Source organism: Cetorhinus maximus, chromosome 2, assembly GCF_964194155.1.
Source record: "Cetorhinus maximus chromosome 2, sCetMax3.hap1.1, whole genome shotgun sequence".
NCBI classification, from domain to species: domain Eukaryota; kingdom Metazoa; phylum Chordata; class Chondrichthyes; order Lamniformes; family Cetorhinidae; genus Cetorhinus; species Cetorhinus maximus.
Window position 1 is genome coordinate 96683556 of NC_135880.1, and position 17859 is coordinate 96701414.

Genomic DNA, 17859 nt, shown 5'->3' on the forward strand with positions numbered 1-17859 from the left:
CCCCCTTTTTTCCAATAATTAATATATATATTTCTTTTCCCACCTATTTCCATTAATTTTAAATGTATTTCCATCCATTGTTTTATCTCTACCTTTTAGCCTATTTCGATCCCTTCCCCCCACCCCACCCTCACTAGGGCTATCTGTACCTTGCTCGACCTGCTTTCTACCCTTAATGTCACCTATTAGCACATTTCTTAGCTAATATCACCACCGTTAACACCTCTTTGTCCTTTTGTCTATGACATCTTTTGGCAATCTCCACCTATCAATGGCCCTCTATCCAGCTCTACCTGTCTCACCCCGTCTTAAACCAGTTTATATTTCACCTCTCTTCTATTTTTCCTTAGTTCCGTTGAAGAGCCATACTGACTCGAAACGTTAACTGTGTTCCTCTCCGCAGATGCTGTCAGACCTGCTGAGTTTTTCCAGTTATTTTTATTTTTGTTTTTGTTTTGGATTTCCAGCATCCGCAGTTTGTTGCTTTTATCAACAACTTTCTATACCATCTGCTACAACCTACATACAATAATGGATGTTATGTAACCTCCCATAAGAACAGCATACACTGTGCTTTTCAACAGCTCAGTTAGTTAAGTCACTACCTGATGTTGTATTGAGCTGTAGAGACCACAAAGACCCCAGCTTCGATCCCCAGTCTGTGCTGAGAGTTGATTAATATTATCTGTGGTGGTGGTGGTGGGGGCATTACAGCAACTCCTGGAAGCAGAAAAATAAACCAGTGATTCTGTTCCTGAACACAGCTGGAAAATGCGCTGCAGGAACATTAGGAGAGAATAGGAATAAATAACCTGCCTACACATCACATTTGAAGAGTGTCCTTGTACGTGATATGGATGTCAAGTGTCTGTGAGATTGTATCCCATCAGTTGGGGGGCAGGGGCAGGGTGGTTGGTGGCGAAGATTGATGAGGAAACAAAAATCAATTGCTTTGCCATACTGATTGAAAAGCCTGCCTTCTTCAATCTGGTACCTCAGACCTCTGTGGCAGCAATCTCATTATCAATGGCAGAAGCACAGACTACCCTTACAGTTTCCTCTTCCTCTTTAAATATTGATTCTAGCTCAAAACGGATACAGAGTCAGCAGTACACCTATTCCAACTGGCTGTTCACGCCGGCATGAAGCCCAAAGCAAATTGAGTTTGGGCCTCCTTACCATGTGGCCAGGAAACTGTATGACTTTAAATGGGCATCTTACGGCAACTCAACAGCTCCATGCAGTACAACATCAGGTGGTCCAGAGGCCATCCCATTCATCAAGGAGCAAGGGGTGTGATGGGGGAGGGGTAGCGTGGAGGTGGCAGTCGAGGGGGAGTGGTGCACCCTGGGGCACAGCAGCCTAAATTCATTCTGTGGCTGGTAGGAGGGAGATTTGCAGGATATTGACCAAGTGGTGCAGAAGGAACATGGTAAATGTCCAAGTCAGTGTGGTATATGAGTTAAAGGGGAACTTGGAAGTAATGGCGTTCCCATGATTTTGCCGCTGTTGCCCTTCTTGGAGGCAGATGTTGTGGGGCTAGTAGGTGCTGCCAAATTAAGTATGTTGGTTTAGTTTGCAGACTGTGAATGAATTCAATGCCAAGGGCACTGATCAAGTGAACTGCTTTATCACTACGACAAAGAGGAATTTCTCCCCTATATATTTAGCGTTTTCAAATCTAAAGTTATGTGTCTTTATGATCAGATATGTTTCTTTTATCTGTTCTTTAACTTCTTTTTTGTTTTGCCTTGTAGCAGACAGGTGATATGTGATCTAAGAACACACCTTTGTTTTTTTCACAAGCTGAAGAGAAACACCAAACCTTTGATTTCTTGTTCAAAGGAAATCTTCACTAATCACCAACCTCTTTCCTGCTGAGAGTTCACTGGAGTCCATGTGTGGTGTTTTATTTCAGCCCACCATTGTAGAGATAGTGGGATACAAAGGGAAAAGAAAAGATGTAATTATTCTCTCTCACAGACCACATTATGACTCTGACAATGACACTTTATTACCAGTAGTCTGAAGGCACTGAGGGCTTATACAGAGGTATAATTTACCTCAAACATAGAAACAACCAATGATTACACAGAGCTCTTTGAAGAAGTGAGTGCATTGTTTGCTTTATTCCTCTGACATTCAAGGTACTTCTGAAGATTCAAACAAAAAGCTAAAAGCTACTGCGGATGCTGGAAATCCAAAACAAAAACAGAATTACCTGGAAAAACTCAGCAGGTCTGGCAGCATCGGTGGAGAAGAAATCAGTTGACGTTTCGAGTCCTCACGACCCTTTGGCAGAACTGAAGTATAGTTAGGAGAGAGGTGAAATATAAGCTGGTCTAAGGTGGGGGGCGGGGGGAGAGAGAAGTTGAAGGTGGGGTGGTTGTGGGGATAAGCAAGCAGTGATAGGAGAAGATAATCAAAAGATGTCACAGACAAAAGGATCAAAGAGGTGTTGAAGGTGGTGGTATTATCTCAGAAAAGTGCTAATTAAGAATGGAAGGCAGGATACTCAAGGTACAGCTCTAGTGGGGGTGGGGTGGAAAGACTAACAAGGTTTTAGTTTTAGATTTAAAAATAATGGAAATAGGTGGGAAAAGAAGAATCTATATGAATTATTGAAAAGAAAGGGGGAGGGGGAAGAAACGGGGTGGGGATGGGGGGAGGGGGAGTTTAAGATCTAAAGTTGTTGAATTCAATATTCAACCCGGAAGGCTGTAAAGTGCCTAGTCGGAAGATGAGGTGCTGTTCCTTCAGTTTGCGTTGGGCTTCACTGGAACAATGCAGCAAGCCAAGGACAGACATGTGGGCAAGAGAACAGGGTGGAGTGTTAAAATGGCAAGTGACAGGGAGGTTTGGGTCTTTCTTGCGGACAGACCGCAGGTGTTCTGCAAAGCGGTCGCCCAGTTTGCGTTTGGTCTCTCCAATGTAGAGGAGACTGCATTGGGAGCAACAAATGCAGTAGACTAAGTTAGGGGAAATGCAAGTGAAATGCTGCTTCACTTGAAAGGAGTGTTTGGGCCCTTGGACGGTGAGGAGAGAGGAAGTGAAGGGGCAGGTGTTGCATTTCCTGCGTGGGCATGGGGAGGTGCCATAGGTGGGGGTTGAGGAGTAGGGGGTGATGGAGGAGTGGACCAGGGTGTCCCGGAGGAAACGATCCCTACGGAATGCCGCCAGGGGGGGTGAAGGGAAGGTGTGTTTGGTGGTGGCATCATGCTGGAGTTGGCGGAAATGGCGGAGGATGATCCTTTGAATGCGGAGGCTGGTGGGGTGATAAGTGAGGACAAGGGGGACCCTATCATGTTTCTGGGAAGGAGGAGAAGGCGTGAGGGCGGATGCGCGGGATATGGGCCGGACACGGTTGAGGGCCCTGTCAACGACCGTGGGTGGAAAACCTCGGTTAAGGAAGAAGGAGGACATGTCAGAGGAGCTGTTTTTGAAGGTAGCGTCATCAGAACAGATGCGACGGAGGCGAAGGAACTGAGAGAATGGGATGGAGTCCTTACAGGAAGCGGGGTGTGAGGAGCTGTAGTCGAGGTAGCTGTGGGAGTCGGTAGGCTTGTAATGGATATTGGTGGACAGTCTATCATCAGAAATTGAGACAGAGAGGTCAAGGAAGGGAAGAGAAATGTCAGAGATGGACCATGTGAAAATGATGGAGGGGTGGAGATTGGAAGCAAAATTAATAAATTTTTCCAGGTCCCGACAAGAGCATGAAGCAGCACCGAAGTAATCATCGATGTACCGGAGAAAGAGTTGTGGGAGGGGGCTGGAGTAGGACTGGAACAAGGAATGTTCCACATACCCCATAAAGAGACAGGCATAGCTGGGGCCCATGCGGGTACCCATAGCCACATCTTTTATTTGGAGGAAGTGAGAGGAGTTAAAGGAGAAATTGTTCAGTGTGAGAACAAGTTCAGCCAGACGGAGGAGAGTAGTGGTGGATGGGGATTGTTGGGGCCTCTGTTCAAGGAAGAAGCTAAGGGCCCTCAGACCATCCTGGTGGGGGATGGAGGTGTAGAGGGATTGGACATCCATGGTGAAGAGGAAGCGGTTGGGGCCAGGGAACTGGAAATTGTTGATGTGACGTAAGGTGTCAGAGGAATCACGGATGTAGGTGGGAAGGGACATCAAGCCATTGTTTCCAGGACTGTCACTGACCTCATCTCCTCTGGAGATCTTCCTCCCACAGCTTCCAACTTGATAGTCGCCCAACCTCGGACGGCCCGCTTCTACCTCCTACCCAAAATCCACAAACAGAACTGTCCTGGCAGACCGATCGTGTCAGCCTGTTCCTGCCCCACGGAACTAATTTCTCGTTATCTTGACTCCCTTCTCTCTCTCCTTGTCCAGTCCCTTCCCACCTACATCCGTGATTCCTCTGACACCTTACGTCACATCAACAATTTCCAGTTCCCTGGCCCCAACCGCTTCCTCTTCACCATGGACGTCCAATCCCTCTACACCTCCATCCCCCACCAGGATGGTCTGAGGGCCCTTAGCTTCTTCCTTGAACAGAGGCCCCAACAATCCCCATCCACCACTACTCTCCTCCGTCTGGCTGAACTTGTTCTCACACTGAACAATTTCTCCTTTAACTCCTCTCACTTCCTCCAAATAAAAGGTGTGGCTATGGGTACCCGCATGGGCCCCAGCTATGCCTGTCTCTTTATGGGGTATGTGGAACATTCCTTGTTCCAGTCCTACTCCGGCCCCCTCCCACAACTCTTTCTCCGGTACATCGATAATTACTTTGGTGCTGCTTCATGCTCTCGTCGGGACCTGGAAAAATTTATTAATTTTGCTTCCAATCTCCACCCCTCCATCATTTTCACATGGTCCATCTCTGACACTTCTCTTCCCTTCCTTGACCTCTCTGTCTCAATTTCTGATGATAGACTGTCCACCAATATCCATTACAAGCCTACCGACTCCCACAGCTACCTCTACTACAGCTCCTCACACCCCGCTTCCTGTAAGGACTCCATCCCATTCTCTCAGTTCCTTCGCCTCCGTCGCATCTGTTCTGATGACGCTACCTTCAAAAACAGCTCCTCTGACATGTCCTCCTTCTTCCTTAACCGAGGTTTTCCACCCACGGTCGTTGACAGGGCCCTCAACCGTGTCCGGCCCATATCCCGCGCATCCGCCCTCACGCCTTCTCCTCCTTCCCAGAAACATGATAGGGTCCCCCTTGTCCTCACTTATCACCCCACCAGCCTCCGCATTCAAAGGATCATCCTCCGCCATTTCCGCCAACTCCAGCATGATGCCACCACCAAACACACCTTCCCTTCACCCCCCCTGGCGGCATTCCGTAGGGATCGTTTCCTCCGGGACACCCTGGTCCACTCCTCCATCACCCCCTACTCCTCAACCCCCACCTATGGCACCTCCCCATGCCCACGCAGGAAATGCAACACCTGCCCCTTCACTTCCTCTCTCCTCACCGTCCAAGGGCCCAAACACTCCTTTCAAGTGAAGCAGCATTTCACTTGCATTTCCCCTAACTTAGTCTACTGCATTTGTTGCTCCCAATGCAGTCTCCTCTACATTGGAGAGACCAAACGCAAACTGGGCGACCGCTTTGCAGAACACCTGCGGTCTGTCCGCAAGAAAGACCCAAACCTCCCTGTCGCTTGCCATTTTAACACTCCACCCTGTTCTCTTGCCCACATGTCTGTCCTTGGCTTGCTGCATTGTTCCAGTGAAGCCCAACGCAAACTGGAGGAACAGCACCTCATCTTCCGACTAGGCACTTTACAGCCTTCCGGGTTGAATATTGAATTCAACAACTTTAGATCTTAAACTCCCCCTCCCCCCATCCCCACTCCGTTTCTTCCCCCTCCCCCTTTTTCAATAATTCATATAGATTCTTCTTTTCCCACCTATTTCCATTATTTTTAAATCTAAAACTAAAACCTTGTTAGTCTTTCCACCCCACCCCCACTAGAGCTGTACCTTGAGTATCCTGCCTTCCATTCTTAATTAGCACTTTTCTGAGATAATATCACCACCTTCAACACCTCTTTGATCCTTTTGTCTGTGACATCTTTTGATTATCTTCTCCTATCACTGCTTGCTTATCCCCACAACCACCCCACCCTCAACTTCTCTCTCCCCCCCGCCCCCCACCTTAGACCAGCTTATATTTCACCTCTCTCCTAACTATACTTCAGTTCTGCCAAAGGGTCGTGAGGACTCGAAACGTCAACTGATTTCTTCTCCACCGATGCTGCCAGACCTGCTGAGTTTTTCCAGGTAATTCTGTTTTTACTTCTGAAGATTCACCTGTTTGAGCAGAAGCACAGCCTGTTGATCCTAGTTTCTAATTTCAAAATTTCTACCTTTCCTTCAGGCTGTTCCTGTTCTTCGTACATCAACATCTCAAAATCTCGAAAAAGAAAGACGGACAAAATCAAAGTCTAGATTTTAACTCCTAGCAGACATTGTGCAGGTGGGGTGGCAAACTGTCAGGCATCTCATCCTTCCTACCAACCCTCTGGAAACACAGCATGAGGCCCAGGAGATTTTAACTCTGAGGGTTCATCTGCCCACTAGCAGTCTAGACTTGGTGAGAAGACCTAGCTAATCTGGAGTGAGGGAAGAGCGGGTGCAGGAGCTATCTCCAGCAGTCTAGGTAAGAGCACAGGAGAAGGGAGGGATTTGCAGTTATGAGGAGTGCAAGGAAATTTTCAGGCAGGAGGTAGGCACAAGATTCCCTGGAGGGGCCCAGAAGAGCACTCTTAACAAACTGAGCTGCAAACGAACCACTTTTATTAGATTCTTCTGGTCCTGGGTCCACTTCTATCTGTTTGGCCTGGCAGACAAGCCATAACAGCTTTGAATAAAAGTGACAGTCGGGCCACAATGACATCATGGGAGCTCAGTCTCACAACTAACATTAGACACTGAGAACTCCAGGTGGCTATATTGACTCTGGAAGGGGTACAGAGCAGATTCACTGAAATGGTATTGGGGTTTAAAGGGGTAAATTATGAGGGCATGTTTTATAGATCTGGCTTGTATTCCTCTGAGTATGTCTTGCGTTGCTGCATGTGGCCTAGGTCTGGCCCATACTCCAATCTTGTGCCATGGTGATCATCTGAGCCATCTTCAGTTTTGTCTGGAGATTGAAAATGGACCGTGTCTGCAGGGACACAATCTACAAGTCTCTGGACAAAGGGCGAGAAAACATATTCAATGCCGCCCTCACCATGATGGCCATCTTGTCTGTGGTGCATTGAGCTGTGCATAGACCCTCAGTACACAAACACCAAGAGTCACTACATTCTGAGGTTCTACTTATCTCTGGTATTGCAATGGATGGATCTGGCCATGTTGTCGCCAAATGCTCCGTTCAGTTGGACTATGCCACACCACTTATTCCTCATGGAGAGGTTTATGCAAAAATACATCTTTGACCACAAGTCCATCAGGCTGTGGTCTGTACATAATGTCCTCAAAGCCCTGCAGAAAAAAGAGATGGTAGATTCTTTCGGATGGTTGCACGCCCAAGTTTCACCCTCAACACATTTCCCTCGAGGTGGTTATGGTGGGGAAGAGACTATTTTCCACCTCTTTCTAGAATGTGCCTTTGAAAAGCAGGTCTGGAAAAATATGCCGTGGTTTTTGGCACGGTTCATCCCAAGAAGTTCCATGACGCAGGACTCTGTTCAATGGGCATTTGGTGAAAGATGCTCTTTGAACTGCCCGAAACATGTTGAAAGAGTTGTCCATGACCGAATGCTGCAGACTGGTGCATTCCAAGGACCAAAACTAGATGCTGAGGGATGCACTAAAGCTTGGGGCAGCCACCACAAAGGCTCAATGAGGAAAGGACATTGTCTAAGATTGACCTGCTATAGCATACTGACGAGGCTCAAAACTTTATGATACCCCTTGGGTGATATCTTTGTCATGGAGAGTATATTGTAAATATCATGTGTAATTGAAATTGTATTGAGACACCTCAGAGTGCCACACGCTTATGGAAAGAACATGAACAGTATTGCACTGTAGGTAATGTCTAAGTTGAACTGTCATAATGTGAAATTTTACAGATTTTTATGAATAAAGTACACTTTTGGAAAGAAAATACTTTGAGCATAGAGATTGAGGGATGATCTAATCGAGTTGCTTAAAATGAGAAAAGGTTTCAATAGGGCAGTTAGGTCTGGTTGGAGAATCCAACGTTAAGTTAATTTTCCTTTGAATTTCTTCAGATACGCAAGCAGTCTGTGCCCATGTACTGTAAGATCCAGACAACATTACGGTTTGGGATGATAAGTGGCAAGTAACATTTGCGCCACACAAGTGCCAGGCAATGACCATCTCCAACCGAGAGCACCTAACTGTCTCTCCTTGACATTCAATGACATTACCATTGCTGAATCCCCTACCATCAACAGCCTGGGAGTTACCATTGAACAAAACCTTAACTAGACCAGACATAGAAATACTGCATCTACAAGAGCAGGTCAGATGCTGGGAATTTTGCGGTGGGTTACTTTCGTCCCAAATCCCCAAAACCTGTCTACCATCTGGAAAGCACAAGTCAGGAGTGGAATAGTCTCCACTTGCCTTGTTGAGTGTAGCTTCAACAACACTCAAGAAGCTTGACACCATCCAGGACAAAGCAGCCCACTTGATTGGTACCCCATCCACTACCTTCAACATTCACTCCCTTTGTCACCGATGCACGTAGCAGCAGTGTGTACCATATACAAGATGCACTGCAGCAACTCACCAAGGCTCCTTCGACAGCACCTTTCAAACCCGTGACTTCCACTGCCTAGAAGAATAAGGGCAGCAGATACATGGGAACACCACAACCTGCAAGTTCCCCTCCAGGCCACACACCATCCTGACTTGGAACTATATCACTGTTCCTTCACTGTCACTGGGTCAAAATCCTGGAAGAATTCCCTTCCTAATAGCACTGTGGGTGTTCCTACGACACGTGGGGCTGTAACTTCTGATGCTAGCCTGCAGTCCGTAGTTTCTGGCCGGAAGAAATTAGAAGAAATAATTGCATACTTAACTGGTCTTAGAAATTATGTTGCCACTTCCGTTCGCCGGAGCTGCTTGGGGCCTGCATCGAAAGAATCCTCGCACGCCCCAGCCAAGTCTAGATCCAGCGTATTCAAGGAGGCCATGCCCCCCTTTTTTACAGCACTTGCTGCCGTAAAGCACGTAAGCTTAAAGGGCCAGGGAAACTGACAGGCCAGGGGAAAGTAATAATCCAAGGTAAGTATATAGGATTTGGGGCTTGGGGGAGTTCAGGGGGAAGATGGGGGGTGGGGGTTTTTGGGGGGAAGGGGGATTGTGGGTGTCAGGAGGAGAGGGGCTGGGGGTGTCTGGAGGTGGCGGCGGGGGGTGTTGGGAGTGTCTGGAGGTCAGTGGGTTGAGGAGTGTCCAGAGTCCAGGCTGTGGGGGATGTCCAGAGGTTGAAGGGGTGCGGGGGTGTCTGGAGGCCGGGGTGGGGGGCTGGACTTGGGGGTCAGGGCAGGGGGTGTGTGTCGGGAATGGGGGGGGTGGGGGGGGGGGGGTCAGTGTGGGGGTGGGGTCAGGGGGCAATGGGTGATGGGGAAGTGGGTGTGGGGGTGGGGGGTTCGGGGGGGAGTGGGTGGGTGGATCCAGAGGTCGGGAGGATCCAGATTTCGGGGGGAAGTCCAGGGCTCGGGAGGTCGAGGGGGTCCGGGGGTCAGGAGGGACCTGGGGGTTGGTGGATGGGGTTATGGGGGGCGGTCCAGAGCCAAGAAGGGGTTCAGAGGTCAAGGGGAGGGTAGGGTGAGTGAGGGGGGTATCTGGAGGTTTGGGGGAGCTCCGGGGGTCTGGAGATCAGGGGGTTCGGAAATCAGGAGGTCCAGAGGTCAGGGTGGGCTCTGGAGGTCATTGGGGATGTGGAGGTTGGGGGGGGCGTTCCAGGGGTTCCGGAGGTTGGGAGGGGTTCGTGGGGTTCCAGAGGTCAGGGTGGGTCCAGAGGTCATTGGGGATGTGGAGGTCGGGAGGGTGTGGCGCTGCCCGGAGGTCGGGGGGGGTTCCGGAGGTCATGGGGGTGGGTCCAAGGTTGGGTGGGTGGGGTCCGAGGTCGGGTGCGTCGATCTGATGTATGGGGGTGTTGAGGTTGGCATGGGGGTGAGGTGGGGTTGTCGGAGTTTGCGGGGATGGGGTGAGTCCTGTGGGGTCAGTCTGGCTCTTCACAATCGTTTCCCAGAAGTTAGAAGAGGTTTTAATTCTTCTATTTTTTTTCTGGATAACTATTGGTATAACCCCGGCGGAACCATCCAATGTTTGCAATTTAAATCATATTTTCAGGTGGTTCCCAGTGCAGCATAATTGTCTAGAGGAAGTTAGCACTTCTGGGCAATTGCCATGAAAACCTTTGCCTGGGAACTTGCCAGAGGGATTCCCCCCTAAATCCAACGCTGGGGAGCACGAAAGTTACTGGCCATGGACTCCAGCGGTTCATGACGGCAGCTCACCACCAACTTCTCAAGGGCAATTAGGGATGGGCATTAAATGCTGACCTAGCTAGCAACACTCACATTCTGTGAAAGAATAAACAAAAGGAGGAAGTACAGTGGTGAGAGTTTTGCAACATCAAGTGAATATGTTAAAACATCTACCACAGAGGGTTATAGCTGAGATCATTAATTTCAATCTAAAAGAATTCTAAACAATTTTAAAGCCAGAAAACGTGTAAGTCTCTTTAGCAGGTTGAAATCGTCTTCTGCAATATTAGTATCTCCAATATGTTTGAATAAAATCGATTTATTTTCTGCTGCAACTAAGACATCAACAATATATCTTAATAAAAGAGAGGGGTATATATATATGTTAGCCATACTACTGGACCCTATAGACGGTATGATCAATTCGAAACAGAATGATGCAAAGAAAGTCTGAGATTGCTTTAACTGGGTTTAGTTTGTGCACTGAGTCATATTGAAGCACCCAACTAGGTGCAGATGGTGAGTTTTCCATTTCATGTAGAAAACAACAGATTTATATTAGGACTTTGTACAAGCCTGATGTTAATCTCCAGTTTTACAGTTCAAACTAACATTGAGATTAAGCAGTGAGAGTTGGTGCTTTAATTTCCTAATAGACTAAATAACTCTGTACTATATGTTCTATAAAGCACACACGAGCAAATTTGTAATACAAACATACAGTGAGGAATTTCTACTGCTTTTTTAGGCTGAAGACTAATGCAGTCTGTTGTTAAAGATATAGATGAACTATCTCTCAGATACAGACTATGTACACCAGGAATAAGCAATAAAGGAGGAAGATGTGAAATTAGTTTAGGGCATAATGCAAAGCGGGCAGTAATGAAATGGCAGATGGTTTTACAACTCAAATGGTTGTCTTCTCCATTGAAGCTACCCTCCCACCACAAACCAATTTCATTCCCACAGCCTCTTACATAGGATGCCATAGGTGTTTAAGTTGATGGCTAGGAAATACTCCTGGAGCCCCTCAGTGGTTAAATTCACGTCACTTTAAGTGGGCTAATGGTAATAGCAGCTGGTCTTTTACTTCTGGGAAACCCACAAATGTGTCGTCATGGGAATTTGCATTTGCTGGTAGTAAATGATAATATGAAAGGGTTGTTTGCTGGATGTGGAGAAAGAGGTCAGTTGACCTTTCTTTCAGGTGACTCCTCATAGGTCCTAAGGGAGATGTCTGCAGTGGTCTTGTTATTGCTATTGCTGCCACCCACAATGTTTTCTTTAGAACATTTCCTGAGAAACTGATCTCACCTTGACATGGATCAGATCATCTTTGATTGCTGAGGCAGAGATTACCCGGGGACCCTGTTCTCCAGCTTTGTGCTGGACGATTGAAGATACTAATGGGTATTGAATTGTTTTACTGTTTACTGTAGGGGAAACAAATTTAGAAGCCAAATCAAACCAAGAGAAACAAAATAAGGTTTTGTATTATCTAGACACTAGCTGAATTTAAAAAGAAATGATTTATGACCAATCCTCCTATTCTTCTAACCACTCCAAAAAATATTGCTACAGATCTGAATGTTTTTTGCATTTTTTGCTATTGAAGTTATTTTACACCACCTTCTGCTCTGTGCTGGACCTCTGCTGCTTCTTCCTGCTGCCATAATACCATCTTTGTAACAGGCAACATTTAACACAATGTTTAAATGAAGACAAGCATAGGTAAACTTGTATGTTAATATTTTAATTACTTTAATTAAAGCACTTAACCAACAAAATGATTGCTAATGACTGACCTGTTTGCCTGGTCCAAAAGATATATTTAGGGTCTGATAAAAAATGCTCCATTAATGTTAATGAAGCAAATCATTACACACTGTTACAACAACAACTTAAATGTATATAGCACCTTTAACATAATGAAATGTCCCAGGACATTTCATAGGAGTATTAGAGACAAAATATGACAACAAGCCATATAAGAAGATATTAGGTCAAACGATCAAAAGTTTGGTCGAAGAGGAGTATCTCAAGGAGTGCCGTAAAGGAGTAAAGCGAGGTAAAGAGGCGGAGAGGTGTATAGACAATATTCCACAGTTTGAGGCCTAGGCCACCAATGGCGGAGCGATTAAAATTAGGGTGCACAAGAACAGATATTTTGGATACTGGAGGAGATTACAGAGATAAGGAAGGGTGAGACCATGGAGGGATTTGAAAACAAGGATGAGAATTTAAAATCAAGATGTTATTTGACCGGAAGCTAATATCAGTCAGCAAGCACAGGGGTGATAGAGGGATGGGACTTGGTGCAAGTTGAGACACGAGCAGTGGAGCTTTGAATAACTTCAACTTTGGGGAGGGTAGAATTTGTGAGATCAGCTTGGAGTATGTTAGAATAATCAAGTTTAGAGGTAACGAAGGCATGAATGAGGGTAGCAGTTGAGCTGAAACAGCTAGGGTGAAATCGGGCAAAGTTTCAGAGGTGAAAATAGGTGGTCTTAGTGATGGCATGAATATGAGGTCAACAGTTTACCTCAGGGTCAAATGTGACACCAAGGTTGTGAACAGACTGGCTTAATCTTAGACTGTTGCCAGGGAGAGGGATAGAGTCAGTAGGTTGGGAGCAGAGTTTGGAGCGGTGTTAGCATTCAGTTGGAAATTTATCCCTGTTTAGTGTTGTCAACAGTTGAAATTTTGTAAATATTTCATTGGTCTTGACTTTAAGTCTGTGTGGGATCTGTACATGGTGGGACCTGGATGAGCAACAAACATGCCTGCCAAGGACTGGGGAGGTTTTGACCCTTGGGTATCTTGCTCGAACACAGCTGGAATTATTGCTGGCCTGTCAGAGAACTGACAAGAACAGTAGTCAGATAAGTGGCAAAGAGGGGTGCATGACATGCAGAGGTGGGGTTGGACCAGCTGGACAAAGAAGGCCCGAGATTTCCATGTTGGGCCTGATTGAGAACTTCTGCTCCTCTTGATCCACAATGAAACTCAATCAAGGTCCTTACAAGCTTGGTCTGGCTTAAAGCTCAAATTGAAAATTGTAAAATAGCCTCCAGATGGCCACCCAATGATCACCTGACTTCTCTTGTGGATTGAAACCATCCCCAGTCTCAAGAGGGAACAAAAGGAGCCTTCCAGGCTGGTGCTGACTCAATGCCTTTTCCTGAAACTAATTCAAAAGGATCATTTCAAATTGAATGGGTCAGTCAAATAGAAAGGCACTGGCTGTCTCAAACGCTCAGGGTGTCAAAGCTACAACACAGGATGTATTCACATCTTGCATATTGTAGCAGCTCTTGCCTGTACAGGTAGGTGGACTGCTTGTCCATTTACAGACTTGCCTGAAACCTGGTGAACTTTAGACATCAATGGGCAACTGAGATGCCCCACCTTCTCCAAAACTTTCAATAGTCTCCCAATTGTTTGTCAACAATTGGAAATCTAGTATGTCTAGAAAACATGGGTCAAAATATAACCTAACACTTTGCATGAAAAGTGTTGTCATCAACAATAGGTTTGTCCTACCTAAACAGTAATACCATCATCTTCCAGTCTGGAAAGAAAATTTTATGTTAGCTGAACAAAAATATTCACCTCCGAATAATCTCCACTAGATCTCTGGCACGTATAAATACTTCCAAATATTGAGCTTTTATCTTGGCTTCCTTTGATTGCACTGCTTTGAAAAAATGCTTGAAGACAAATGTGGCCCCATGTTCTCCACAATAAAAAAGTGCCAAGAGTGGCGTGACCTGAGTTATCCACAGGAGTTTCCTTAAAGGGGCTAGGCCACTGTGTAAGAAGGTGCTGCTCAACAAGAAATCATTAATATTTGCATTGGTTGCTTAACATTTGGATCACAGACACATTCCATCTTTATGACTCCTTAGTTACTTGCCAGATTGTTTTTTTTATTTGGTTAGAAACATTACGATGGGGGAAATCTCTGAGTTGCAAACAGACAAGTTCAGAGTTGCAGTGGCTGTCAGCTTCAGCACAAATTTTTCTGCATGTTGACTTCATGATTTTTCCAGAAGTTAAGCCTACCTGGAAAACCTCTCTGTCCAATAAAAGTGGATAAGGAGACCTATTCCTCGAACCTTTTGTTTTTTTTATGTATGATAAGCTACACAGCAGTACTGCTTCACACACGTAGGAAGGGTTTTATGGTGGCTGCATTACACTCCAGACAGTACATGTAATGACTAGTGAATCCAATATCCATGGCCTCAGTCTGCTTAAAGCTTACATACAGCAAGATAATTATTGGCTTGATCACTCTTTATTAATTCCATATCCATTACTATAAGCATTCAAATTTTGCATATCTTCAGGTCACAGTAAATATTGAGATACAATAAAACGAAAAGCTTTTTGCTGACTACAGAGAGATTTGCATAGATGCTAGCATATGAATACTTAACATGTTTTAGTGGACATGTTTCCCATTTTATAGCAGACAGTGGAATTTCAGACAAGTCCTGGTATTCAACACCATAATTTCAGGGCTAAAATTAGCAGCTGGAGGAAAACATCTTGTTCACAGAGTTAAATGTCATACATAGTGTTTATATCACAATGCTGAAGCAGCAATATAAATGAGGCAATGCAGCAGTTCCTCCAGAATGAAGATCCAGAATCACGAGATGGATGTCTCAACATGACTGGAGGTAAAACAGTGGTGAAGTAAATATAAATAACCCTCTTCAGCAGTACTGGATGCTTTGGGCTATTTTATGCTTCTGGCCATGGACAGGCTGAGTTTTCCCATCCGGCAGCAACACAACTTTTGCATTTCTGGCTTGTATAAATTTAAATCTGACATCAGAGAAGGTTGGCAAGTGGAAAGCTAGGAGCAGAATTCAACTCCCAGCCACCCATGTTTCTAGTGTAACATTGGCAATAGATCCCATTTCCCATTATGATCATGATCAACACTCGAATTCTGTTGGAAGCCATATTGGGTTAGGTGACTAGTCATCCATGTGCAAAATGGTCCATTTGTGCCATGTATGATCCACTAAGTTGTCCTTAAAGGGACTATTGGAGACTGCTCAAAACTGGTCCAGGAGATTTTCAGGAGGAACAGCATTCCTTCTCCTGGGCCCACAGGAAAGGTCTGGTATGCTGCCGGTGCATTCGAGAACCTGCCTTGGGATTGTCTTCTCCCTCTGTATCCAAACTGCTTGCTTCAGCATAGAAGCCATCTGATTTTTCATCGTTGCTGACCAGCAAGCTGCATTGAGCTTCCAACTGCCATCCACAGCTGGCTGAAAGCATTTATACGTGACCCAATGCTGAGTTTGGTTTGGGCCTCAGGGTGGTACAGACTAGTGCATGGTGCCATTGCTCTGCTGACTTTGTGCCCATTTTGAGCTCAAGTCAAATTTCTCAGCCTTAGTAGGCATAAATGTTGCTACTGTTAAAAAGTGCCCTTCTGGGCACTTGATAAACTTGCCCAAAATTGAATTATTCAGTAACCGGGCATTTTACCCATGCCCAATCCAGCTGCGTTTATCTCTTTTCACATCCATGAATTTCAATCAGGGATCATTCTGTGTTCACAACCTGTAACCCATGGCATTCCACCAAGCTTCCCAACCCTTCTATCCCCCACACCCTAACCCAGAGATGTTGTGATCAACTGCAATATTCCTAATGATGTCCTGATTGAGGTCGGCTAATTCTGTATAGATCAGAGGTCAAATCTTATGTACAGCTTAGCTTCCCTACCTTCTTTTTGTAAAGGTGACTCACACTAGGGTGCAGTTTACAAGCAGCATTCTTGTACCTTGCACTGCCAACCATTCTTCATGCATGAGCCTAGAATGGTTCTTTATTAAGGTGGGGAGCAATTTCCTGTTGATAATAGCTAGGAGCAATGCTACTGTCAAAAGTCATTCTTAATCTGACAGTCGCTGCAAATATCAGCAACACCCAAATTACTGATCTCTTGCTATTTTTTGAGCTCTGGTTAGGGATAACAGGAGAAGGAAGGGAGGGGAGAGGAAAGGAGAGGAAGGAGAACAGAGGGTAGAGTGAGCCAAAAGGAAGATGAGGGTTGGGGGAAGAGAATGAAACTTAGTATTACTACTTACTGACATTTTGCACAGTTTCCAATGAGAAAAGATCGATTAAAGATCCAACCCCCTGAAGGTGCTATTATGATTCTGACTTCTTGACAGGAAACCAGCCAAGAAGAAGATAATTTTCTGTAATTGCAAATGCATTGTCACTAGCTTGGGGGATACCCGATCCATAGGCAGACAAGAGGGAAATTAAGTGGTTGGGAGTCAGTCACTGTTAAGTATACTCTGCCATAATAAAGGCATCAAGCTTGTGCATTCATACTGGGACATTTAGATTATTATTAAGCCTATGACCACAGAATAAGGATTTTTATACCTGTCAAGCTTTCTGAAGGATGCAGTCCCTACTGCTTCACGCCATTAGAAATTGACAGTGTAAATGAAGGAAAAGGATTTGTACACAATATGATTATTAAGCAGAGAATAGAGAAAGTGCAGCAAGAGTGAACAGGTTTGAAATCATTATTTGAAACTAACAACATTTCTTTTAATTGTGGTCTATTCTGAATTAGTTCTATATCAATGAACATGAGAAGGCAGGGAGGGAGAAAGATCTCTAACTGAAATATGCTACCATATAAACAGGGAGCCACAGTGGCTCTTTCTTCAGTAAAGTGAAAACTTTTCATTGTTGCTCAGCAGATGGCATTGTTTACATGATTGATTCCAACACTGCCTACTATATTGGAGGCTCATCTAAAGCTAGTATTTGTCAAACGTTTTATTATATGTTATTAAATATAATTCTAAAAGTGTTAAACAGGAATAAGTTAGAAGTTAAAATATTACTGATGCACAGGAATTTATAAGCTATAAAACTAAATAGTTTTCATGAGAATGATGATTGTGTAAAGTGACTGATTTCTAGAGGTAACTCTGAAAACATGAGCTCTCCTATGCCTTAAATTTGCTTGTAACTTTGTTTTCCAGTGTGGACCTGATGGTCTTAGGCCAGTGCTGACGTGGTTGACCTCACCTTATGTGGCAGTAGGTTGTACTATGGTAAGCTTCAGCGCCACTGGTTTGGGGAAGAGAATACCCTTATTTTACTTATTTGTTCATGGAATGTGGGCATCTCTAGATATGCCAGCATTTATTGCCCATCCCTAATTGCCCTTGAGAAGGTAGTGGTGAACTGCCTTTTTGAGCCTCTGCAGTCCATGTCATGTTAGGAAGGGAATTCAGTTCTCAGTTGTTGATTGGTTTCCAGTATCTCCTGTGAGAAGAACGGGTTTGAGAATGTTAGGTGAAAACACGACTGGACTTGGTTGTGACACCCACATAACTGAATA

At 45.2% G+C, this 17859-nt stretch overlaps 1 long non-coding RNA gene across 1 annotated transcript; it reads right to left on the minus strand.

The window, feature by feature from the left end:
- Positions 1–652: 652 nt before the first annotated feature.
- Positions 653–14021, minus strand: LOC144690438 (uncharacterized). Its single transcript, XR_013578887.1, has 3 exons — positions 14004–14021; positions 1826–1888; positions 653–720 (listed from the first exon to the last, which is right to left on the minus strand). It is a non-coding gene; the product is annotated as an uncharacterized LOC144690438 (long non-coding RNA).
- Positions 14022–17859: the final 3838 nt, after the last annotated feature.